The sequence below is a fragment of the Bufo gargarizans genome, chromosome 6 (genome assembly GCF_014858855.1).
Source record: "Bufo gargarizans isolate SCDJY-AF-19 chromosome 6, ASM1485885v1, whole genome shotgun sequence".
Classification (NCBI taxonomy): domain Eukaryota; kingdom Metazoa; phylum Chordata; class Amphibia; order Anura; family Bufonidae; genus Bufo; species Bufo gargarizans.
The window spans coordinates 66,330,151-66,356,792 of NC_058085.1; the positions used below are offsets into that span (position 1 = coordinate 66,330,151).

Sequence of the window (26,642 nt, forward strand, 5' to 3'; positions counted from 1 at the left end):
AACAATATACCTGCAAAACATAAATGATATTAAAAAAAATAAAAACATAATTATGCTTTCCTAGAAAAAATAAAATATAAACACACCCATCCATAAAAAATAAAGTGTGAGAAGCAAGCCTGAGCATATTTGGGAAAGGGGGGAGGGGGGCAAGGAAAAAGAAAGTGTCCCTGTTGCCCATAGCAACCACAGCTTAAAGCCACAAGGACACTCCTTATCTATCTACACCGCAACGTGAATTCTGGTTGCTATGGGCAACAAGACTGCTTGTTCTCTCCAGATTGGCTAAACTTTATTTATAGCCACACAAAAGAACGCTGAAACAATCCGCCCGCTCTGTTTAGTGACGTCCCTGCCCGCAGCCCTTTCTAGCGATGAACTTGCAATGCTACGAGTCCAGACAAGTCCCAGGAACTCCCAGCCTCCCCCTCACTGTACACATCCCGTTAGGCACAGGCGGGCGCTCCGTGGGCAGCCTGCGGGTTAGAAACCGAGCCAGAGCGCGGCCAAACCGTCCCCGTTCCCTCACGTGACCGCCTCTCTCTCCCCCGGGATTCTCGTTCTCGAGTCCTGACTCATTTCCCACCCACGTGTCTCCCGGTTAACCTTCTTCCGCACTTTTCGGCCACACCCACAGCCACAGGACCACGCCCACCCAGCTGGCTCGCAGCAGCCACGCCCAGAAAGTGTGTTTGTTCTGGAGCGAGTGGACGGGAAGCGCGCTGAGGAGGAGCAGCAGAGTGTGTCCAGGTGAGTGGCCCCCTGGGCTGGAGGTGTGCAGGGGCCCCTGTGGTGTGTGGACGCTGTGTTCTGCCTCTGTTTGGACCATGAGTGCCAGTGCTGGGGCTCTTAAAGGGACAGTAACCTCCAACTCTGGACAGTTGTATGTACTCTATTGTTTCCTGTTATCAGCCATTTCAGTCTCTGACCAGTCACATGACCCTTGGTGTCCTGGAGCTTGTGGTACACCTATGTGGCAGCACTTCTCCGTGGACTGGCCCCTTACAGGCTGCTTGCTTTGAACTTTTTGTTTCCTTCCTCCGGGATCCAATCCTGTTATCATTCCACAGGAGACCTGTGGACCTCTCCACCCTCGTATGATCTAGCCCTTTAAGAGATTTGTTTTCCCGTCAGTATCGCCAATGAGGAAGAACGCGCTTTGTAATCGTTAACCATTCAGATGCTTCTTTCTCCAGTACTTATGTTGTGATGTCATGCTATCTCTGATGACATCATGATGGTCATTTTGCTGCTTTACCCATTATAGCGCACTATCCACCCGTGCCCTTTGTCCCCGACACAATCCTCTGATGTCACTTTATTGCCCTACCCCACACCGTCAGGACCTGGCAAAGGTGGAAAATCAGAAAATATTATTACAAAGTAATATTCTTTTAAACATGGGGCGTGCCCTCTTTTTCGGAAAAAAAAATATATATCTAAAATGCAGCGGCATGCAAGAGCAGTGTAAAGGCTCATTCAGACGGCCGTGTATATTTTGCAGTCTGCAAAACGCGGATACCGGCCATGTGTGTTCCGCGTTTTGAGGAACGCACGCGGCCAGCCCTATTATAGAAATACCTTTTCTTGTCCGCTATTGATGGACGAGACTAGGACATGCTCTATTTTGTGGGGCTGCAGAACGGAAGTCGCGTGTGCTCCATTGAAATGTATGGGACCGCCTTTTGCGGAACGGACGCGGACACATAAATACGGTCGTGCCTAATGGTGAGATATCTGTATGGAGCTCGTATATGCTGTAGGTAGAATGAGTCTGCAGCCTCCTGCCCTCCAACTACAACTCCCAGCATGCACACTTGCTCAGCTGTTCTTGGAACTCCACAAGACGTGATTGGAGCATGATGAGAGCTGTAGTTTCACAACCGCTGGAAGTAAACTGACCCTGTGAACGGTAGCCTGTATTCTGCTTTTGGGATCGGCGTGCTTGCTCTACTTTGCCTTGGACCATGTTTATGAGCTGCCTCTATAGGCCGTGCCGTTAGGAGCATGCTGTATACTGCTGCATCCTGCTTCCGCAGTTCTCCTTCTCTACATCCTGTCACTTGTCCTTTTGCGTCTTTTATTCTCTATTTCCTCTTAAAGGGGTTGGTCCATCTCACACGTTGGTGGCATATTTCTAGGATCTAACACCAATGTGGGACCCTCACCTATCTCTATGCAAACCGGGCAACCCTCCATTCACTTCGAAAATAGAAGAGCGCCTGCTCAGCTATAATGGAGAGGTGGGCGCGCTTGTGCAGTGCGCTCTCCATTGCCTTCTATGGGAGTTCCAGAGTGCAGTTGCTCCTGCTCTTTTCGGAACTCCCATTGAAGTGAATGGAGTGCGTGCACCATACGCTCCCCTTTTCTTTTGGGGGCCTCGTTCTAGAGATGGGGACTGAACTGGACCCAGTATTCCAGAGGTGGTCTCGCTAGCGCTCTATACAGCGGGTTCACGATCGGGTTGTATACGGCGCTAGATGGCAGGGAAATACGTATGTACGTGATAAGTGTTCCCGTCGTCCCCGCAGTGTCTAATTCTATATGGCAGCAGTGTTCCTATATAGTATAGTCAGTGACTGGTATACATTAGGCTTCAGGACATGTCAGTGTTTTTTCACCCTCGGTGATCTGCAATGGTCAGTGAAAACCAGATGGTATCCGTGTGCTGCCCGTGACCCATTGGATGGAATGGTCACGTTCTGTCTGCAAAATGACCAAGATTAGCGCAGGCACCCTCCCACAACAGACAACAGAAAAATAATGGACATGCCTATAGAATTCAAGAGATCTGCGTGCTGTGCGTAGAGAACACTTCACGCGAACCATACGGATTGTGTCAGGATCTGTTCAGAGAAGAACTGATGGTATAGCGCACAAGTTAAAGGGTTTCTGTCTCAACACTATTCACTATTAAACAGGCTGACATTATACATGTGCAAAAGTCAGTGGCGTGCCTAGGGCGTTTGGCACCTGGGGTGGGTCCTTTCTCTGGCACCCACCCAATACTTGACCCCATACCTTTTACATCCGGGGACATCTCCTATCATGTAGACCTTCTCTTTCCTCGTCTCTACAGAGTTTGTAACACAGACATGTTCGATTTCTAAATTTTTCCATCAACCCCCCCCCCCCCCATCCTGCTGCCACCCCCAATATTGTGCCCGATGTGCCCCCTAATGTCCCAGGTACTATACTGCTGAAAAAATAGTGACCCCAGTAGACCTAATTTGGGCCATTTATCAAACTGGTGTAAAGTAGAACAGTTTTTTCAAGAGCTGTCAAAAATGAAAGGTGGAATCTGATTGGCTGCTATGGGCAACTAAGCCAGTCCTACTTTTCCACCATTTTGATAAATTACCCCAAATGTCCCTATAGTATCCACGGCAGTTATAATGTCCCCTAGAGTGCCCCAGTAATAATAACACCCTATATTGTGCTCCAGATAATAATGCCTGTATAGTGTCCCCAGAAATAATAGAATGGCCCCTACAGTGCCTCCCCAAACACAATACCTCCCACGCTGCCCCCCACGCAGTAATTTCCCCCACACTGTCCCATATAGTAATTTCCCCCACACAGTAATTTCCCCCACACTGCCCCCATATAGTAATTTGTGCCCACAGTGCCCCCCCACACAGTATTTTCCCCCCACACTGCGCCCCTACAGTAATTTCCCCCACACAGTAGTTCCCCCACTCTGCCCCCCACACAGTAGTTTGGCCCACTTTGCGCCATATAGTAATTTGCCCCCCACAAAGTAATCCCTCCCATAATTATTGCCCCCACAAAGTAATCCCTCCCATAATTATTGCCCCCACACAGTATCCCACCATAATATTTCCCCCCCTCCCGTGTCCCCAAAAGTTGGCACATAAAATAAAAGCTAAATACTCACCTATGGCCAGGCGCTTGCTCGCAGAGGAAGGCGCGCACACTTCACTGTGCTGCTCCGTCCCGGCACAGGCGTGCGCGATGACATCATCACGCATCGCCTGCGTCGGGATATCACTACCGCTTAGGCCTCAGGCCTACTAGACCTGAAGCCTATGGGGGTGATCGGTGGCGTGGCAGGGAACTATGCGCTCCCTAGCCCTGCAACAGTATGTGGGCGTCAGCGCTCCAGCAATGAGCGCTTCCATCTGTATCGATGGAAGTGCTCATTGCTTCTGGCACCCCCCTGAGAGCCGACACCCCCTGCCTGCCACTAGGCACACGCCACTGTCAAAAGTCACCTGAATTTAACTCTGCTATTCTTCGTTTTTATTTTTTTCAGTGTGCCCCCGTTTTTGTGTAATTATAGCTTTTATTATACGCAAATTAGCCTCTAGGAGCAGGGAGGGGGGGGCGTTGCACCTGCTCCTAGAGGCTCCGTTCTCCCACCTCATGTCACCCCCTTCTACTCTTGATTGACAGGACCAGGCCAGCATTGGTCTCCTCCTGCCGGCCTTGTCTGCCGGGGATTTCTCACGCCTGCGCTGTCCTGTTATGTATTCGGCGCAGTGAGGGAAGGACGCTTGCCGGCTACCTCACTGCGCCTGCGCCGAATACTGAACGGGGCGGCGCAGGCGTGAGATATCCCCGGCAGACAGGGCCACCAGTTGGAGACCAACGCTGGCCTGGCCCTGTCAATCAAGAGTAGAAAGAGGTGGCTGAACGGAGCCTCTAGGAGCAGGTGCAAAGTTATAATAAAAATGGGGGCACACAAAATAAAAATAAAAAATAGCAGAGTTACATTCAGGTGACATTTGCACATGTTTAATAGTGAAAAGTGTGGTGACAGAAACCCTTTAAACCCTTTTTTTCTGCACTTGCGTACAGTGTGTGCGTTTTTTGTTCCACCCGGATTTTTTTTTTTTTTTTTTTTAAGAGTCAGAAGAAGTCCTAATCAGGTGTCCATTCTCTCACCGCTGCAGCTCCTAGTCTTCCTGGTCCCTCTCTGACCTGTGATTGACCGAGTGGTCACATTTCCTGTGCCGAGAGGGACCAGAAAGTAGAGACAGGTGGGGGACCCAGAAACTGAAAAGGCAGGTGATCAGTGAGGTGGGAGTTATTATTTTGAAGCCATTCTGACCACTTTTATTCCCCAAAAAATAATAATATATATTACCAAGCAGACAACCCCTTTTAATAGAATGTGTAGTAGCATGACAGAAGTGGAAATCTCATGGACTTAGTGGGGGAGATTTATCAAGACCTGGTGTTCCTATGCGCCAGTCTTGAGCCCCCTGCGGTGGAGTAAGATGCGCTTAAAGTCGCAAATTATGGCACAAATGTGGCGTGCACCATAATTTGCCTCTGTTCTGACATGTCTACCACTGTGTTCAGATATTATGGGTTCGCCACAGCTTTCACCTTTTTACAGCAAAAAATGCTATTTGACCTCAACACGTTAGGTCAAACACATGTGTACGTAGGCCGAAACTGTCAATTTTTCGACGGGACCAGTTGAAGATCTAATATGTATGGGGCCCCCCCAGTGGCAGAAGTTCTTGCCGGAGGCATCTGGTGGCAGGTGGCTTATTCCAAACTTTATGTTAAACACATGCACACTCAGCTGGGGGTGCACATATGTATGGCGGGGGGGGGGGGGGGGGGTCGGGGCTTGGTATTGCAGGGTAGGGGATAAGTGTCTGATTGGTCAGGGGCCCAACCTCTGGGGCCCCAACAGTCCGGAGATCAGGTTCCTCCTTTTGAATAGAGCTGCAGACATTCAACTCTACAGGACTGCCGGAGATAGCCGAGTATAAGCGCTTCTTCCAGCCCCATAGAGTTGAAAGGAGTGGCATGTCCGACTCTCCATTAAAAACGCGGGAGCAGGGATCTTCATTCTCATGATCAATGGGGCCCCAGTGGTTAGACGATCAGACACTTATCCCCTATCCTGTGGGTAGGGGATAAATTGTTGCTATGGGACAACCCGTTTAAAGACGCACTCCTAAAAAATAAGTTATTTGCCAGCCCATTAAGCTGGTACATGGTGTAAATTGTAGTGAAGGTCATCTTCTTCCTAGCAGTTGTAGTTAAGCTATAGAGCTATAACCTCCCTTCTGGTCCTCAGCTATGTCATCTATGACTTTATTTATTTATTTATTTTTATATATTTATTTTATTTTTTCCTCTCTGTTCTTAATATTTCTCAGGCAACGTTCACATAATTAGTCACGTGTTGTCTATATGATGTCAACGAGTGGTCGCAATAACGCCTGTACAAGCGTCATAAAGGCTATAACTCCCTGAAAAAAGTTTCATGGCATACCAATACGCCTTAGACTTTTCCCTGCTTTTCATTAGTGCAGTGAGTGCTGTGATCTGCAAGGGCAGCGCAGAGATGCTGCCCGTGCCTGCAATAACAGAGCTCCTTACATCAAGGATCTATGTTATTGGTTAGTTTGGGTGGGCTGCTGGAGCGGTACAGGCCTGTGGCGAAAATAACCTCGCCACTGGGTTTTGGAGGGGCCTGTTTGCCAGCCTCTTGCCTCAGGGTTATGGCCCATATACTAACTTTGAAGGAGAAGGTAGGCCAAATGTGACTTCCATGGGATTCGGGAACCCCTGCTCGGATCTGGGTGATTTTTGGATATGTTGTTCACCCAGATCAGAGCTATCCAGGGATGTATATGGGGATATGTGGTGTTTTGGGGAAAAATTTGTGTTTTCTGCCTGTGAGTGATTCAGTTAGCCCATTATGTGTGGTAATTGTATCTAGGGTTGTTGCGGGTATCGAAATTTCGATACCCAATCGATACTTATGTCCCGGTATCGATACGATACCGGGATTTCCATTTTATCGATACTGGGCTGCGCTTCTGCGTAGTCTAGTATCTCTGAACATGAGCACGCTGCTGTCGGCGCGCTCATGTTCTCTCAGCAGCACAGGGGAGAAGGAAGCTGTCCTCCCTCCCCCCTGTGCTGCTGCTGCTGCCACCAATGGGGAGAGGGGGCGAAGGAGGGGAGGGCGCACTGCGCCACCAATGATAGGACTTTTCCTACACAGAGCAGCCCAGATATGTCCCAGCACTTACTATTATTCCTGGGCGCCGCTCCGTTCGCCCGTAGTGCCCCATTACTGTCTCCTGCTCCATATGCCAATTACTATCGGAGCAATAGGGAGGAGACATCAGCTTCTCTAGTGGGCGTTCCTTCTTCCTGAGCGGCGATTGGATAGCGCTACAGTGCAGGGAGAAGGAACGCCCACTAGAGAAGCCGATGTCTCCTCCCCATCGCTCCGATAGTAGTTTGCAAATGGAGCAGGAGAGGAGACAGTAATGGGGCACTGCGGGTGAACGGAGCGGCGCCCAGGAATAATAGTAAGTGCTGGGACATCGCTGGGTGTCGGTCTGTCTAGCCTAATACTTAAAGACTACTTTATATGGGTCCAGACTTTAACACTAATACAGGAGACGGGTGCCGGCAGCAGAATCGCATTGCCAGCACCCTGCCCCTGACAGTGAGCTGCGATCAGCGGCAGTTAACCCCTCAGGTGCGGCACCTGAGGGGTTAACTGCCGCTGATCTGCTGCCAGTACCCGCCTCCTGTATTAAGGGGTAATTATCATTGGTGCAGTGCGCCCTCAACCCCCCACCCCATTAAAATCATTGGTGGCACAGTGCCGCCTCCCTCCACCCCCCAGTATTAAAATCATTGGTGGCAGTGGCCACAGGGTCCTCTCCCCTCCCCCTCATTGGTGGTGCAGTGGCAGCTTCTGATCGGAGCCCCAGCAGTGCAATCCTGGGGCTCCAATCGGTTACCATGGCAGCCAGGACGCTATTGATGCCCTGACTGCCATGGTAACATCCCTGATGCTGTCTGCACAGAGCAGCAGGGACAGTGTGAGGTCCTATTCACCCTGATGGAGATCTATCAGGGTGAATAGGACAAGGGATGAAAAAAATCCCAGGTTCTAGCCCCTAAGGGAGGAAATAGTTATTAAATAAAAAGTGTAAAAAAAGTTTAAAAAACCGATTGCAAAACTAGTCGATATCTGCAGCCCTAATGTAGTGATGTGTGTGTGTGTGTGTGTGTATGCAGAGGTCGTACTACAGTTTTTCCAGAAGAGTAAAAATACTCCTCTTAACAATATTAAAGAATGTTTTTAGCCGAGGAGGAGTATGAATTTTGTAATAATTTATATATATATATATATAGTGCATAGGCTCACATAACATTACGAGGCGGATATTTCTGCAGGAAACCATTGCTAGTCTCCTATGCAGAAATAAATGTAGACAATTTTACATTTATCCAACATTATACACTAAACATAAGACCGCGGCGCCCACCTGGCGCTCCCCTACATTGCACACAGAAAACTGTACAATAGACTAGTTACACTGACGTAGCACTGCTTTATACACACCTTCCATACATAAAGTACCTCTGCATTCTCCACCAGCACAGTCCTACAAGGAGCCTGTGTTCCCCTAACTCCTCCCACACACATGGCTGATCACATGACTGTGACATCACCACAGGTCCTGTAACCACAATGTAGTGTTGAGTGCAGACTCTGGAGCTGCTCCTGGTGAGAGAGATGTCCGTGAGAGGGGCGGGGCTTCATGTGTGCCAGACATGGCAGCTTCTGATACAACGCTCCTGACTAGAAAAAGACCATGTGTAACAATACGCATGAGTCGTTTTTCCAGGGAGTAAAATGGCCTGAACAGGCATCTATGATGCTTTTACAGGCGTTATTGCGACCTGTGTGTGTATGGATGTGTGTGATGTATGTGGTGCAGTCTGTAGTCAATGCACAGCAGGATATTATAGCCAAGTGATAAAGTACAGGGAAGATCCGCCATATTGGACGGTACTTTATCACTGCCTGAGGTTATTTAGACTAGTAATGGTTCCCCTGTATACTCGCCTCTTACGCCCTGTTCACACCACCGCTATTTATTTCTGCTCCGTTAGATGAGCAGAGCAACAAAAATGACAGTGCAGGATCGGGCATGTAAGGGTGCATTCACACGTCCGCAAAATGGGTTTGCATCCGTTCCGCAATTTTGCGGAACAGGTGCGGACCTATTCATTTTCAATGGGGCCGAAATGTGCTGTCCGCACTTCCTTTCCACCAAAAAATAGAACACGTCCTATTCTTGTCTGCAATTGCGGACAAGAAAAGGCATTTTCTATGAGAGTGCCGGCGATGTGCGGCCCGCAAAATGCGGAACGCACATTGCCGGTGTCAGTGTTTTGCGGATTTGCAAAACGCATATGGACGTGTGTGAATGGACCTTAAGGGTGGGTTTTTGTCATACGTTCACCGTATAAATTAACGGACGCCTCAAACAGATGCTATACTGTCAGGCTGGGCTCACATCACATTTTTGCCATACATTTAATGTACACAAAAAACATATATGATAACTGACGCCTCAGACAGATCCGTCACCATAGAGTTCCATTGCAAAAAAAAAATTATTATAATTATACGCTAGCCTATAAATTTCTTTGCTGCATTTTGCAGGATGGAAAAACCTGGTACACTACGCTTTCCCATCCTACAGAGTTCTGCAAAAAATAGTTTAGTTTTTTTTAACAATGGAACTCTATGGTGACGGATCTGTCTGAGGCGTCCGTTATCATATACGGTATATGTTTTTTGTGTACATTAAATGTATGGCAAAAATGTGATGTGATCCCAGCTTGACTGACAGGGAAGAGGCTGAACAGACTCCGCTGACTATGATGGAGTCCATTCAGTTTCTGTTCGGGATGCTGTCTTTTTAACAGACCAAAAAAGTCCTGCATACAAGGCTTTTTGTCCGACAGAAGCTCCAAACGCAGATGTGAACAATTATAGGCCTACGTATTATCTCTCTGAATTACCGCACCTTTCGTACTCCTCCTCGGGTAAAAATACTCCTCAAAAATGGTAAGGAGTATTTTTACTCTTCTGGAAAAAAATTTGTGTGACCTCTGATGTCACCGCTGCAGCTGGGAGCCAGGCCAGTAGAACTGGAAACGGGGTCTGTGAGGTAAGTACTTGCGTGTTCCTTATTTCAGGAGGATCCTGGACATCCCCCTTAACCCTAAGTTAACACCTGAGCGTTTTACAGCGCGTTCCTTTGCGCTGTAAAACGCTCAACAATGAGAAACCAATGGTTCCCTATAGGAATGGTTCTCACCTGGGCGTCTTACAGCGCGTACGATCGCGCTGTAAAATGCCCGACGCTCAAACAAGTTCTTGAGCTTTTTTTGGGGCGTTTGTCGCGCGTTCCCATACAATAGACTTTCGGGAACGCGCGACAATGGGCGTTCGCTTGTCTCTGTGTGCGCGATTGTAAACGCCTGTACAATCGCGCATACAGAGCGCTCGTTTCAGAACGCTCAGGTCTGAACCCAGGGTAAGGGATAGCTGAAGTATCTGTCTTCGACTCAGCAGTCTTCCATCACGGGGTGGGAAAGGGAACATTAAGGTTTGTCGAAGCCGAAATTATATGATTGAGGGTGTTAACTGTTGTCTGAAGAAGTTATGTCCAGCAGTGATCACATGTGGTGTGCCTTGGTCTACAGAGTTTTTTTTTTTTTTGTAGAAACTTTGAAGGGGTTGGAAAGAATTAAAATAACAAAAGTTAGTTTTACCTCGCAGGCTTGGCACACAGGAAATGGCTGGCAGTGCCCTATCGGCCGATCACTGGCTGAGGGGGGGTTGTCAACCACTGTGCTAAGCCTTGTGCCAACATGGTCTTTTTAGGATGGTACTTCCAAGTAGCCTTATTCTTCAGGGCTCTACCCATGGCAGATAAACGGGATCCAATTTCTAAATTGATGTTCTCCACCTTCTGCAATCCCAAACTTGGGGTCCCTTGACAATAAGATGATGATAAAGTGCCCTTCTGTTCGGACCCCCAGCAATCAGCTGTTATCTGTGACTGTGGGGAAACCTTACCGTAAATTTTCAATTTCCCTGCAGCGCCACCACTGGGCAAATGAAGCATTACACCACTCCCATTCAAATCAATAGGTGATGTGTGTAATAAAGGACAGGTCCTCCAGAACAAGAGACCATCTTTGTAACCAATCTCCACTCTGAATAAAAATCCCCCCCCCCCTTCCTTTTAACTCAAAATGTCCTTTTAAAAGGAAGACCCCAGACCTTTGTGGCTGGAGATGCATTGCAGGCTATGTTGACGGTCTGTCTATAGGTACTTAGCATATTTTTTATTTATTTTTTGCGAACAGTATGTTCATTATCATCTCGTGAATGATCAACATCTCGCCGCATGTTCTTTCCTGAGTTTGGGGGTTATCTTGGAATCCAAATGTCCTGTTCCTCCCCGTTTCCACGGTGACCCATCTGTTTATTTGCTGAAAATCTGTCACCTAGTATTCTGCTGACTTAACTCCTATGCAGCTAGTGGTTGTCAGACGCACAAGCCTGCCATGAATATCTTCGTCGTGCCTTTATTGAAGGAGCTGCAGGAAGTGCTCTACCACCGAATTGTTATTGTGGGATTGCAAGAGTTAACAAGGATCTTTTACACAGCCAGAAAATGTTCTTGAAGATTTGAGGACTTTGCTTCTACCATTGACTGCAGGATCCCCGAGCATCTCCGTAGTATCAGCCGCGGGAGGACAACAGGTCAGTCTGAGGAGCATGATGGATGATAGTAAGATCTTCAGATGTCCACAGCATTGCTTTGGCCCTCCGGTTAGGCTTGGTTTAAGTATAGAGAGCAGCTTGGCGGTAGAAGGATGTGTTGCTCTCTACGATTATACCTTGCTAACTATGCACTTTATTTTAACGGTATAATACGATTTACTAGGTTACTGTACGAGGTTATGATGATTGATATAGATAGAGATAGAGATTATATATATATATATATAATCTATATCAATCTATCAATCCAATTATTTTTTTTTCCTTCTTTTCTCCACTTCTTTATTTTCCATCACTGAGAGATACATTTTTCCTTCTAGTCTAGGCTTCATCCCTGACCATGTACCTCCATGTACTTGCTCCCCGCCGCTCGGTTCCGTCTTGGGCTCTCTTCATTGCACTTCAGTCCCCACTTGTAAACTTCCACCACTGACGGCATCACGTCCGTCTCTTCAGCCAATGACTGGCCTCAGCAGTGACGCTGTCCCAAAACATCTCCTGACCCCACAGTGATGTACTGCTTTGGGCCAGTGATTGGCTGCAGCAGCACACGACCCCTTCTAAAATGCATGCCGGGGATTGGAAGAACCGGGACAGGACCCTTGGCGGTGGGGAGCAGGTGCGTGACCCTTATCTCTATCCCGAGCAAAGATGTAATTGTGATAGAAGCTGGACAACCCCTTTAAGGTGGCCATACACTGTAACTGAATGTAAGCTGCACCCTCCGACCATCTAATTTGTAAAGGGCTGTCCGATGGGCGTTGTCTTCTGATGTTTCTTTTTACCTGAGATAAGAGGTGTCTGGCAGCAGCTTTTTCACTTCTTCTCATTGAGAAAGCATGCATGGTCACCTCGGCTTGTGGGAGGGAAAGCTGCTGGCAGCAGCTGAGGGGTATGGGCAGGTTGAAATATCTACTTGGCCATACATCTTAGATACACTGCTGGTTTCAGCAGGACTAGCCAACCATACATCTTGTATTTGAGGGGAGAAGGACTGGACATGTTTCATTTTAACTGCCCGATCATTTTGTTCTCAAGGAGATAAGTCGCTGCCAGAAGAGAACACGTGTCTGCTCTGCTGGGCATGCATGTGTATGAGGAGATTGAGAATGATAGCTGTTGTATGTGTATGGCCGCGCTCGGCGTGTCTTGTTGAGAACACTCAGACTGCCATGACCCTGTGACGTGACACATAGGTGATATGTGACCTGCGTCAGACAAGAGACCTGTGACCTGCTGTACCCAAGGGGGAGCGATAGAACCGGAACCAAACGGCGGGGTTCAGATAAATATGCTCACCACCATGGGTCCAGCCACACTAGGGGGCTGAAAAAGGTTATACAACCCATTTAAAGCTGCCATACTGTTATCGCTATAGTGTAGAGTGATGCAACCCACAGCGGGTCTGGAAACACTAGGGGGGCTGAAAAAGGGTAAACAACCCCTTTAAAGCTGCCAGTGTAAAGTGTTGGCAGCAGCTATCTGAGGGGTATGGGCAGATTGAAATATCTACTTGGCCATACATCTTTGATACACTGCTCATTTCGGCAGGACCAGCCAACCATCCATTTTGTATTGTGGGGAGAAGGACTGGGCATGCTTGATTTCAACTGCTCGATCATTTGGTTCTCAAGGAGATAAGCCACTTCCCTTTAAAGCTGCCATACTGTTATCGCTATAGTGTAAAGTAATTCTCACCAACACTAGGGGGGCTGAAAAAGGGTTAACGGCCCCTTTTAAGCAGACATATTGCTATCTCCATAGTGTAAAGTGATGCAACCCACCGCAGCTTTGGCAACACTGGGGGGCTGAAAAAGGGTAAACAACCCTTTTAAAGCTGCTATAGTGTAAAGAGATGCAACCTCTCCCTCCTCAGGACGGTATTTTGTTTGTATTAGGCTACTTTCACACTTGCGTTCAGAGCGGATCCGTCTGAGACGGATCCGCTCATATAATGCAGACGGTGGCTCCGTTCAGTACGGATCCGTCTGCATTATATTGTTAAAATATTTCTAAGTGTGAAAATAGCCTCCAGACTTTCAATGTAAAGTCAATGGGGGACGGATCCGTTTGAAGATTGAGCCATACTGTGTCATCTTCAAACGGATCCGTCCCCATTGACTTACATTGTAAGTCTGGACGGATCCGCACGCCTCCGCACAGCCAGGCGGACACCCGAACGCTGCAAGCAGCATTCAGGTGTCCACCTGCTGAGCGGAGCGGAGGCTGAGCGCTGGCAGACTGATGCATTCTGAGCGGATCCACGTCCACTCAGAATGCATTAGGGTTGGACGGATGCATTCGGGTCCGCTTGTGAGAGCCTTCAAACGGAGCTCACGAGCGGACACCCGAAAGCTAGTGTGAAAGTAGCCTTACTTGTACATTGTATAAGTGCCTATATGTGGCCGTGCTCACGTCTGGACAGACTACAGTTTTTGGCTCGTCTCCCATCATGTGCGCTGCGACCGTATGATGAAGTGTCAGATTCTTTGGCATAAGAATGCTGTTCTGTGCAGAACTTTGACACTGAACAGTTCTTTGCTTCTTTCATATTTATGTTGTTGTTGGGAATCGGGCAGATTGAAATACATTGTGTATAATCCTCTACAGAGCAGTGCCGCAGGAGGTGAGACTTTATAACATTTTTTGCTGCTTTTCAGAATTTTATTCCTAGGACAGCCAAATGTTTTATGAATTTCCTGTCGTATCGATGCCTTAAAACTCTTATGTACAGAATGTGTTTGAGGTGTCCATACATCTCACCATGTGACAGGAGTGGGTGAATATTAGGGGTTATTATATGCATGTTGATAACATGATTGCCCTAAATCTTTAGATTCCATTTTTATTTTATTTTTTTTGGTCACCTAACAGATGCGCAGACGGACCCCGCGTCCGCATTCTGTGCATTGGCGTTTGCCAAATTTTGAGTCGATGCTTGTCCGCAGCCTCTGTCATCGCGTGGATATAATGCCAGTTGTGACTTTTGTCAAATGTCTGCAGCAGCAAAAGCCATCGGGCATATTGTGCCGGTTAATGATTTAAGTGCCACGATGTCATCAGAAAATTGTTAACGGTTGTTGTTGTTTTCACCCAATAGGTGATCTCACAACTTATCTTCTCCCTCCTGACCTCTGCACAGGTCACAGAGCATGGCTAGAAAACTCTCCTATAGAAGTCAATGGGGTCCTCTCCTGTCCATTTTGTCTAGATCTCAAGGTGGCTGCTGTAAAGCATATCTCTAAATGCTGTGAACAACGACTCGAGCAAGATGGCCGCCCCCGTTATTGTGTTCAGGAAATTGTAGAATTTTAAAGAAATCTACAATCCTAAAAAAGAATTTGTGCAGCTATCTGGTTTTAACTGGAAGAAAAAATTATAGGTGACGCATTCCCTTTAAATTCAGAGTTGCCCTGCAGCCTTCCATTCACATTTGGCTATGCCCAGAGGACCGTGTACCTCCTTAGCCTATAGTGTTTGTCGCTAAATAATATATATATGTAGAAAACATTGACCATATATGCAGCTGTGTTTATGGGCATGCCGCTTGGCGCAGCCTAGGTTGAATGTGATATGGAGGTGCATGTATTAAAGGGGTATTCCAGCTTTATTAAGCAATGGCTTATCCTCAGGAAAGGCGATCAAGAGCAGATCGACGGGGGACCAACACCCCTTACCCCCGCTGATCAGCTGTAAAGCGACAAAACTACACAGCACTGTCAACTATGTAGTGGGGGATGCTGGTTACTACAGTGCTGCTCCCATTAGAGTCCGTGGCAGCAGCACTGCAGTGACGAGCTCTGTTCACTGCACAGTTGACGGAGCTATGTAGTTCCTGTGCTAACTTACAGCGCTGGAGCTACTGCAGAACAGCTGATCGGCGGACGTTCGGGCTGTTGGACCCCACTGATCAGCTAGGGATGTCCTGTCCTGAGAATAGGCCTCCACCTAGTAAAAGCTGGACAACCCCTTTAAGGTGACCATACACATTAGGGTTTACAGAGAAATATTTGGTCATGAGACCGTACTTACTTCAAAGTGTATCACTGCCTAAATGTACGGTTAAAAGGAAATCTTTATTAGGACATTTATTAAAATCACTGCGCTCATATGCCCTTACTAGGACTAGGCAGAAAAGGACAAGCGCCAATGTGGAGCTGTGTGAGAAATGGTCCACAGTCCCACTGGCACTACAAACTGCCTGGTGCTCCTGATGAAGTGTCCCGCTGATGGGGGCACAGAAACGGGTAGTGTGCATGTCGGGCATTTGAATCTGACACCGATTTGTTGCGGCTGCTAAGTAGTGCAGGGAGTGATAGTCCATTAGCCAGGCATAATAGCGCTCCGTCTTCAACGGATGCCTGGTTGCGACACTGTCCTACTTCTCTCCCTGACGCTCCTGGCACATCCCTAGTCAGGCCAAGGGGGCTAATATCTGTTCAAAGCCTCAACCTTGCTGTGGGACCTGGCGATTGCACCCAGGTTATACAAGGAGAGTCTGACACTGATGGTATTAGTAGTACTCACTTGTGGACGCACAAGGTCCAGTGAGTTTATCAATTACTACTAATTCTCCTTTGGGAAGTGCTTTAGGGCAGAGATACAGCAGTACCGCAAGGTACATGGGTATTGCGACACTCTATCAGCATACCTACTGCTCTGACCATTTGTAGTGCCAGTGGGACTGTGGACCATTTCTCACACAGCTCCACATTGGCGCTTGTCCTTTTCTGCTTAGTCCTAGTAAGGGCATATGAGCGCAGTGATTTTAATACATTTCTTAATAAAGATTTCCTTTAACCGTACATTTAGGCAATGACCATACACATTAGATTAACATTTGCTGAACCCGCTGATTTCGGTGGAACAGACTCCTCATCTTATGTGTACGGGGGTCTCTGGATAATATGTAGGATAGTAAATGGCTATCCAAGGTATATGGGGATTTTTATGTTTACAGATAGGGTTTAAAGGCTATGGACTACTTTGGGGGCACTTTTTTAATTATTACATTATGCTCATTTTGAGCTAAAAATCATGTTTTTCAATTTGTCTTTATTAACTAATTATCTGCCCATTTTCTGTACAGGGTTGAGACTCTCTATTAACAGGATCTTTGATTAAACTGTGTCCCATCAGGGAGCTTAGCTGACGGCTCATATAAAGCTTATCTACGATCTCCTGAGAGCTCATAAACACCCATTATACCTTAATTCTTAGGGCTCTTTCACACTTGCGTTCTTTTCTTCCGGCATAGAGTTCCGTTGTCGGGGCTCTATGCCGGAAGAATCCTGATCAGGATTATCCTAATGCATTCTGAATGGAGAGAAATCCGTTCAGGATGCATCAGGATGTCTTCAGTTCCGGAACGGAACGTTTTTTGGCTGGAGAAAATACCGCAGCATGCTGTGCTTTTTGCTCCGGCCAAAAATCATGAAGACTTGCCGCAAGGCCGGATCCGGAATTAATGCCCATTGAAAGGCATTAATCCGGATCCGACGTTTAGCTTTTTCTGAATAGCATCCTGGCAGCCATGGTAACCAAAGTCCTGTTTGTCATGGTAAAGTGTAGTGGGGAGCGGGGAGCAGTATACTTACCGTCCGTGCGGCTCCCGGGGCGCTCCAGAGTGACGTCAAGGCGCCCCACGCGCATGGATGACGTTATCACATGGCACGTCATCCATTTGCATGGGGCGCTCTGACGTCATTCTGGAGCGCCCCGGGAGTATAGTAACACTGAACGCATTTTGAAGACGGATCCGTCTTCAAATGCTTTCAGTTCACTTGCGTTTTTCCGGATCCGGCGTGTAATTCAGGCAAGTGGAGTACACGCCGGTTCCGGACAACACAAGTGTGAAAGGGGTTATTAAATTTCTCAAACAGACCCCCCCCCCCCCCCCCCCATGTGCCGGGCCCCTCACAGTTATATAATATACTTACCCTGCTCCCTGCACCGCTCCTGGTCCCAGCACAACCTCTGCTGCTTCTCCCTGTACACGGATGAAAACATTCGGTGTTGTGTTGGAAGGGGGAGGGGGGAGCAACCAAAGGCAGGTGGGTAAGAGTATCCCCAGCGTCACCCGCGATGCTAGGGAGGCTCATCCCCCACCTGCCATAGGCCGCTCCCCCCCCCCCCCCCCCGACATGTTTTCATCCGTGTACAGGGAGAAGCGGCAGCCACGGTGTGGGGACCAGGAGACGCCCCCTCCTCCTGTTGATTGACAGGGCCAGCGAGCGCTCTCGTCCCCTGGCTAGCCCTATTTGCGTTCTAAATCTCGCGCCTGCGCCGTATTGGTCTTCAGTTGGCGCAGGTGGTCTGAGAGGAGGACGCACGCTCGGCCGCTCCTTCCTCAATGCGCCTGCGCCGATGACATCACATCTACACCCGGCGCAGGCGCACTGAGGAAGGAGCGGCCGAGCGAGCATCCTCTCAGTGCGCCTGCGCCGACTGAAGACTAGTATGCCGCAGGCACTACATTTAGAACGCAGACAGGGCTAGCCAGTGGACGAGAGCGCTCGCTGGCCCTGTCAATCAACAGGAGGAGGGGGCATTTTTTTTTAAAGCAGGATGCAGCTGCTACCAGCAAGTAACCGCCCTACTTGCTGGTAGAGAGGTAATTTACATATTATAAAAGTGCCGTTTTTAAAGAAACTACTGAACAAAAAAAGGGTAAGAGCACTATATAGTGAAAAATCGCAGTATAAGGATTTTAAGTAGCCCAAAAACGAAAAATGACTTTTGGGGGGTGACAGAAGCCCTTTAAGTCTAGTTTTCACTGACTAATAATTAAATATGTGAGAAGTTGTCATATTATTGGAGGTAGAAAACCTGCTGCATTACCTAAGCTCTAATTGCGCATTTGCTGCAGTCATTGTATTTGGAAGTCAGTGCAAAACATATCCTCAAAGAATAAAGAAGAACAAAAGAGCAATAAATAAATTAACTACGTCGTTCACTCTCAGCTACACGAGAAGGACGCAAGATACTTTACTTGCTTGGAATAACTGCATAGGTGAAGGACAACCATATTTTCCAATGAAGTATCAAATTTGGGGTAGGTATGGTTCATATAGGCCAACATTTTCTCATATGCACATGACGTATTCACCATTATTATCATGGTAGGGGGTCTTCCAATATCTTGTTAATACCAGTTTAGTAGATAGCAGGACATGGCCTATAATGTTACGAAGGTGATCTGTGTAATCCATGATATTGTGGAACAATGGGGCTGGTTCAGGGGAAGAGTAATACTTATCCCCATGATGGAGAATAGGAGGTCAAAGCTTCCCTTCCATAAATGTTGAGAGATAGGGCATGACCAAAGGATATAAAGAAGGGATCCCCTACCTCTCCAGCATAAGTGGGAAGTAGCGGGATATACACTCACCTAAAGAATTATTAGGAACACCATACTAATACGGTGTTGGACCCCCTTTTGCCTTCAGAACTGCCTTTAATTCTACGTGGCATTGATTCTACAAGGTGCTGATAGCATTCTTTAGAAATGTTGGCCCCTATTGATAGGATAGCATCTTGCAGTTGATGGAGATTTGAGGGATGCACATCCTGGGCACGAAGCTCCCGTTCCACCACATCCCAAAGATGCTCTATTGGGTTGAGATCTGGTGACTGTGGGGGCCATTTTAGTACAGTGAACTCATTGTCATGTTTAAGAAACCAATTTGAAATGATTCGAGCTTTGTGACATGGTGCATTATCCTGCTGGAAGTAGCCATCATGATGGATACATGTTCTCATTCTGTTTACGCCAAATTCGGACTCTACCATTGAATGTCTCAACAGAAATCGATACTCATCAGACCAGGCAACATTTTTCCAGTCTTCAACAGTCCAATTTTGGTGAGCTAGTGCAAATTGTAGCCTCTTTTTCCTCAATGTAGTGGAGATGAGTGGTACCCGGTAGGGTCTTCTGCTGTTGTAGCCCATCCGCCTCAAGGTTGTGCGTGTTGTGGCTTCACAAATGCTTTGCTGCATACCTCGGTTGTAACGAGTGGTTATTTCAGTCAACGTTGCTCTTCTATCAGCTTGAATCAGTCGGCCCATTCTCCTCTGACCTCCAGCATCAACAAGGCATTTTCGCCCACAGGACTGCCGCATACTGGATGTTTTTCCCTTTTCACACCATTCTTTGTAAACCCTAGAAATGGTTGTGCGTGAAAATCCCAGTAACTGAGCAGATTGTGAAATACTCAGACCGGCCCGTCTGGCACCAACAACCATGCCACGCTCAAAATTGCTTAAATCACCTTTCTTTCCCATTCTGACATTCAGTTTGGAGTTCAGGAGATTGTCTTGACCAGGACCACAACCCTACATGCATTGAAGCAACTGCCATGTGATTGGTTGACTAGATAATCGCATTAATGAGAAATAGAACAGGTGTTCCTAATAATTCTTTAGGTGAGTGTATGTGGCTCAGTCTATCGGGTGTAAGGTACCATCTAAGCATTGTTTTGATAGTGGCCTCATAGTGAGATACACAAGTAAAAGTTTTAGATATAAAAGAAAGTGAAGAGGATCAGCTGGAAACAGAGAATTCCCTACCCAGTTCCTTTTCTTTTGAAATAAATGGAGTAGATTTCACAAATACTTGTTTAGAGCTGAGGATAGCATATAAAGACCGTAAGCTAGTCGATGTATGCTCTGTAGTATTCCAGGGTCAATAACCTCTTTACATGCTTTTAACTGCAAGGCATCTCTAGTATGTAAGAGATGGCGGATTCTAAGGTATAGATAAACATCTTTATGGGATAATATAAAGTACTGGTCATGTAAGGAGGAAAACTGTTTCAACTGGTGTCCTTCAAAAAGGAGTACTACTGAAGAGAGGCCTTTGGACGCCCATGCTGCCATCTCCAGATCAGAGACCCAAAAGGCTAGCGTCTCTAATGGTGCGTAGGCCCTAGTCGAAAACTGTCCTTTAGGAGCTTTGGAATGAAAGTTTCTCCAAGCTGAGATGGAGAAAGAGGGAAAGCTTGGGAGAGTTCCAAGAGAGAGCGATGAGTCGAAGAGCTGCTATAAGTAAAGCCTTTAGGTTATGTCTAGGAGAAATGGCTGTCTCTATATGAATCCAATGGTGTTGTAGATCACCTCTCAACCACTCTCTCAGGAAACTCAAGTGAGTAGCAATATAATAATCATAGATATTAGGGAGGCAGGCAATACGTGGACGTTTGGGGGTCCAGATAAAGGTATTAAGTAGCTTATTAATGTGATGAAAAAAACGGGATAGATACAGGCACTGTCCTAAAAGTATATAGGATTTTTGGAAGAGTTAGCATCTGAAATGTTGCTATGCGACCCACCCAAGATATTTCTTGTTTATTGAACTGGATCAGATCCTTCTCCACTACCTCAAGCAGGGGGAGATGGTTAAGGTGGTATAGGAGCTTGATTTTATTAGTAACCTTGGTACCTAAATATTGAATGCATTCTGTTTGCCAGTCTAACTTGAATCTGGATTGTAGCTCTAACAAGGATGAAGGCTTAAAGGGATTCTGTCACCAGGTTTCACCCCTGTCAGCTAAACATATGCTGATGTTCAGGGCCTCATCACGATTTCTAATGTGGGCTTGTAAATGTGATCTGTAGCCTTATTTTGCTAAACTGCTTTTACTAACCTGTCACTCAAAGAAATAAGGTGCCCAAGGGGATGTCAAGGGATCCAAGCTGTCGGCCGCACCCACCGCCGTTCGTGCCCAGCGCCGCCTTTCCAGACTTCTGTGCCACCTCCTAATCCTCTGTGCCGCCTCTCGCTCTCCCTCCCCCCTCCTCCTGCTGTAAGATCTTGCGCGTGCGCACAGGGCTCTGCCTGATGCGCCCGTGCGGACTTCTCCATTTGGCTTCTTACAGCGAAGTGCGCATGCGCCGGCACTTCGCTCAACCCCTGTATGCGCGAGATCTTACAGCAGGAGGAGGAGGGAGAGCGAGAGGCGGCACAGAGGATTAGGAGGCGGCGCAGAAGTCTGGAAAGGCGGCGCTGGGCACGAACGGCGGCGGGTGCGGCCGGCAGCTTGGATCCCTTGACATCCCCTTGGGCACCTTATTTCTTTGAGTGACAGGTTAGTAAATGCTGTTTTTTAGCAAAATAAGGCTACAGATCACATTTACAAGCCCACATTAGGAATCGTGATGAGGCCCTGAACATCAGCATATGTTTAGCTGACAGGGGTGAAACCTGGTGACAGAATCCCTTTAATGTTAATGAAGAGAGCCTGAGATTTCTTCTTATTTACTTTAGCAGTATTTGCTATACTGTTGGATGATTTCCATCACCGCAGGTAAGGAAAGTTCTGGAGAACTGAGTGTCAAAATGACATCATCAGCATACAATGAAAGTTTATGCGACCTTCCCCCAATATCAATACCATAGACCTCTTCAGAGTTATGAATAGCCTGGGCTAGGGGTTCAATGGAAAGGATAAATATGAGAGGGGGAAGATGGCATCCCCTGTCGGATACCTTTGGTGATTGTGAATGGAGCTGAGGGGTTACTATATAGTGCTTTCACTGCACCTAAGAAGAGGCCACACAAACCCATTGTTTGAAGCACAGAGAAGGCAAAAGGCCAGTTAATACGGTCAAATGCCTTCTCGTCATCTAGGGTGACTGGCACTGCTCCCAATCCTGACCCCTCAATGTCGTCAACTATGTTCTTAATCCTCCGTGTGTTACCAATTATTTGTCTGCCTCTGATAAATCCAGATTGGTCAGTCTATTAGCGAGGATAGAATGGGCGCTAAACGGGTGGCTAAGGCTTTGGCATAGATTTTTAGGTCTTAGATTTTTAGTAAGGAAATGGGTCTAAAGTGTTGCGGAGTGTCTGGTGGTTTCCCTGGTTTCGGAATGGTAACTAACTGCTGAGAGCATCTCCGATGGGAAGGAGCCACTAGAAGGCGGACATCTAAAAAGGTCTTATAATAATTATTAGAAAGACCATCAGGTCCAGGGGCTTTCTGGTTGGGAAGAGTCTATTTATTTTCTGAAGCTCATTTGTAGAGGGGGGGGGGGGGGGGTACTCAATAGATCTAATTGTTCAGGTGAGATGTGTGGAAGGTTGAGACTACTCGGGAAGGCCTAATGTCTGCTGGGGAGTTGTAGGGGACATTTGGGGAGGGGTCTAAGTTATAAAGAGAAGAATAGTATTCCATAAAGCTATCGGCTATACCTGGGGATCCATAATTGTCGAGTTATCTTTAGAGGATCGTATGTAAGGAATCCTAGACTTAATCCTCTGAGATTTCACCCGCTGAGCTAACAGTCCACCTACTTTATTGTGAGGGCTCATTTTTTGCGGGACGATCTGTTTTTTTTCAGTGATACCAGTTTGAAGTGTGTGCGAATTTTTGATTGCTTTTTATTAAAAAATATATATTATTGGGTAGTTGAGGTGTTTTTATTTTTTCCCCGTTTTGCCATTAATATTGTTATATTTTAATAGTATGGGCATTTTCGCACGCGGCAATGCCCATCGTTTTTATTTATTTTTATTGTTTAAGTATTTTTATTTTAAGGAAACCCCCTTTCCATAAATTAAAAATACTTAAACAAAAAAAAAAACCTCGTGGGCATCGCCGCGTGTGAAAATGCCCATACTAATTAAATGACTTGAACTTTTTTTTAATTTATTTACAAAAACTTTTTTTTTTTTTACTTTTTATCATTAGATTGCCTATTATGTTCATTGACGTCTATATAGACACCTTTTGAACACTTCATTTGCACTATTCCAATACAATGCTGCCACCTAGTGGCCTGTATTGGTATAGTCTTTTAATAGGCACCGAAGCCTGCTTGAGGCTTCAGCCTACTAGATCAATGTAACAGGTTCCCCGATATCTGCCGGGAACGATGTTACTGGAGCGGAAGTGCTCGACTTCCGCTTCCGGACTGCGCAGATGCCGTGGTCACATTTGACCACGTCATCTGAAAGGAAAAATGTATACGATCAGCCTTATGGCTGATCGCATACATGTGCCACGGGTCCCTGCTATTTAAAATAGCAGAAACCCGGTGGCTATGGTGCCCGCTGCACGTGGGAGTGGGTGCCATGTTTGGGGTCGTTAAAGGGGTTGTTCGGGTTCAGAGCTGAACCCGGACATCCCTCCATTTTCACCTCGGCAGCCCCCCTGACATGAGCAAGTTTATGCTCCGATGCTCTCCTTTGCCCTGCGCTAAATTGCGCAGGGCAAAGGCATTTTTTGGAGATCCGGTGACATAGCGGGGCTCTCCATGGGGCTGCCAGGAACCCTGGTGACATCACCGGCACTGATGGGTGGAATTTAGCTCTGCCCTAGCCAGTACAACGGCTAGGGCAGAGCTAAAACCCGCCCCTCAGAGCTGGTGACTTCACCGAACACACTTCCGGGGGCGGAAGTTACCGCCCGACAGTGTGTTATTAAAAACAAAAGAGCCTGTGCCCCTGCTCGATTTAGCGCAGGGCAAGGGAGCGCATCGGAGCATGAGATGCTCCGATGCTAGCCTCAGGGGGGCTGTCTGGGTGAAAATAAGGGTATGTCCGGGTTCAGCTCTCAACCCGGACAACCCCTTTAAGTTATACATGCAAAGCCTATTCAGTTATAATATTAATGCATTATATTGGAGATATTCCAATGGACATTGTCCAGACCTGTTCGGACGCACTCAGGCAGTTAGTATGTAAGGCAAGCTGGACTGATTTTGATAAAGTGATCTGTTATAGTGCTATCAGTTTTGAAACTTAAGATGGATAAACGCAAATGTGTTAACGATCCAGACAATTTCTGCTACATATGTGGCAAATACACCACTTATGATCAGCGCAAGAATCTGACAAAGCGAGTGTGTCTTGCAGCTCTGGATGCATTTGTGCTACTAGTGCAGAACTCCCTTGGGAACAGATGAGCTGCAAACTATGCTGAATGAGTAGACAACATGCTTACAGCATATGAACAACTTGGCTGCCGAATGTCATTGAAAGTGCATTTCTTACATTCCCATCTTGACTTTTTCCCACCCAATTTGGGACACGTAAGTGACGAACATGGAGAGCGGTTCCATAAAGATATTTCTACAATGGAGAACAGGTATCAAGGCGGCTGGAATCCCAACATGATGGGGGACTACTGCTGGTTTTTGCAACGGGAAAATATGACAAAAGCAGATGCCTGAAGCACTTTTGACAGTACTGGGCCTTGCTCAAGTAAGACTTTTAAACTGAAAAACTAGACTTTTTGAAGTTTTGGTATTCCATTACATTTTCATACATTGTTTACTATGCAAACTTTGCCATAGATCAGGTAATTGTTGGAGTAAAACTTGTTCTGTTCAAAATGATTCAATGCTTTCCAAGTGCTTCATTCATTTAGACATACTTATGCATAGCAAAATTTTGTGACATGTTACAACAATTCTGACTTGTAATCTGCACACTCAATTTAGTATGGGACAAATGGTTTTTGGCCATTAGCAGTCGAAATTTTTTTTTTTCTTGACCGGCTCTATAAAAATATCACATGACCTAACCCCTCAGATGACCACCGTAAAAAAATAAAAATAAAAACGGTGTAAAAAAAGCCATTTTTTGTCATCTTCCGTCACAAAAAGTGTAATAGCAAGCAATCAAAAAGTCATGTGCACCCCAAAATAGTGCCAATAAAATCGTCATCTCATCCCACAAAAAATGAGACCCTACTTAAGATAATCGCCCAAAAATTGAAAAAAAACTATGGCTCTTAGACTATGGAGACACTAAAACATATATTTTTTTTTTTAAATGAAATTATTGTGTAAAACTTACATAAATAAAAAAAATTGTATACATATTGGGTATCACCGCGTCCGTGACAACCTGCTCTATAAAATTAGCACATGATCTAACCTGTTAGATGAATGGTGTAAATAACAAAAAAAAAAAAACGGTCCCAAAAAAGCAATTTCTTGTTACCTTGCCGCACAAAAAGTGTAATATAGAGCAACCAAAAATCATATGTACCCTAAACTTGTACCAACAAAACTGCCACCCTATCCCGTAGTTTCTAAAATGGGGTAACTTTTTTGGAGTTTCTACTCTAGGGGTGCATCAGGGGGGCTTCAAATGGGACATGGTGTCAAAAAAACCAGTCCAGCAAAATCTGCCTTCCAAAAACCGTATGGCATTCCTTTCCTTCTGCGCCCTGCCGTGTGCCTGTACAGCAGTTTACGACCACATATGGGATGTTTCTGTAAACTACTGAATCAGGGCCATAAATAATGAGTTTTGTTTGGCTGTTAACCCTTGCTTTGTAACTGGAAAAAAAAATATTAAAATGGAAAATCTGCCAAAAATGTGAAATTTTGAAATTGTATCTCTATTTTCCATTAAATCTTGTGCAACACCTAAAGGGTTAACAAAGTTTGTAAAATCAGTTTTGTATACCTTGAGGGGTGTAGTTTCTTAGATGGGGTCACTTTTATGGAGTTTCTACTCTAGGGGTGCATCAGGGGGGGCTTCAAATGGGACATGGTGTCAAAAAAACCAGTTCAGCAAAATCTGCCTTCCAAAAACCGTATGGCATTCCTTTCCTTCTGCGCCCTGTCGTGTGCCCGTACAGCAGTTTATGACCACATATGGGGTGTTTCTGTAAACTACAGAATCAGGGCCATAAATAATGAGTTTTGTTTGGCTGTTAACTCTTGCTTTGTAACTGGAAAAAAAATATTAAAATGGAAAATCTGCCAAAAAAGTTAAATTTTGAAATTGTATCTCTATTTTCCATTAAATCTTGTGCAACACCTAAAGGGTTAACAAAGTTTGTAAAATCAGTTTTGAATACCTTGAGGGGTGTAGTTTCTTAGATGGGGTAACTTTTATGGAGTTTCTACTCTAGGGGTGCATCAGGGGGGCTTCAAATGGGACATGGTGTCAAAAAACCAGTCCAGCAAAACATGCCTTCCAAAAACCAAACGGCGCACCTTTCACTCTACGCCCCGCTGTGTGGCCGTACAGTAGTTTATGGCCACATATGAGGTGTTTCTGTAAACGGCAGAGTCA

At 46.3% G+C, this 26,642-nt stretch overlaps 1 protein-coding gene across 4 annotated transcripts in view; it reads left to right on the plus strand.

Annotated features, from left to right (window-relative positions):
• Window positions 1–612: 612 nt before the first annotated feature.
• Window positions 613–26,642, plus strand: part of RHBDF2 (rhomboid 5 homolog 2) — a 78,667-nt gene continuing 52,637 nt past the window's right edge. Inside the window, exons 1-2 of one of the 4 annotated variants that reach the window (XM_044296770.1) lie at window positions 721–750; window positions 11,492–11,587. The gene's annotated coding sequence lies outside the window, so the exon portion shown is untranslated. Of the gene's footprint in view, window positions 751–11,491; window positions 11,588–26,642 lie in introns of all 4 variants that reach the window. The other 3 variants (XM_044296768.1, XM_044296772.1, XM_044296769.1) reach the window with 3 other exon arrangements.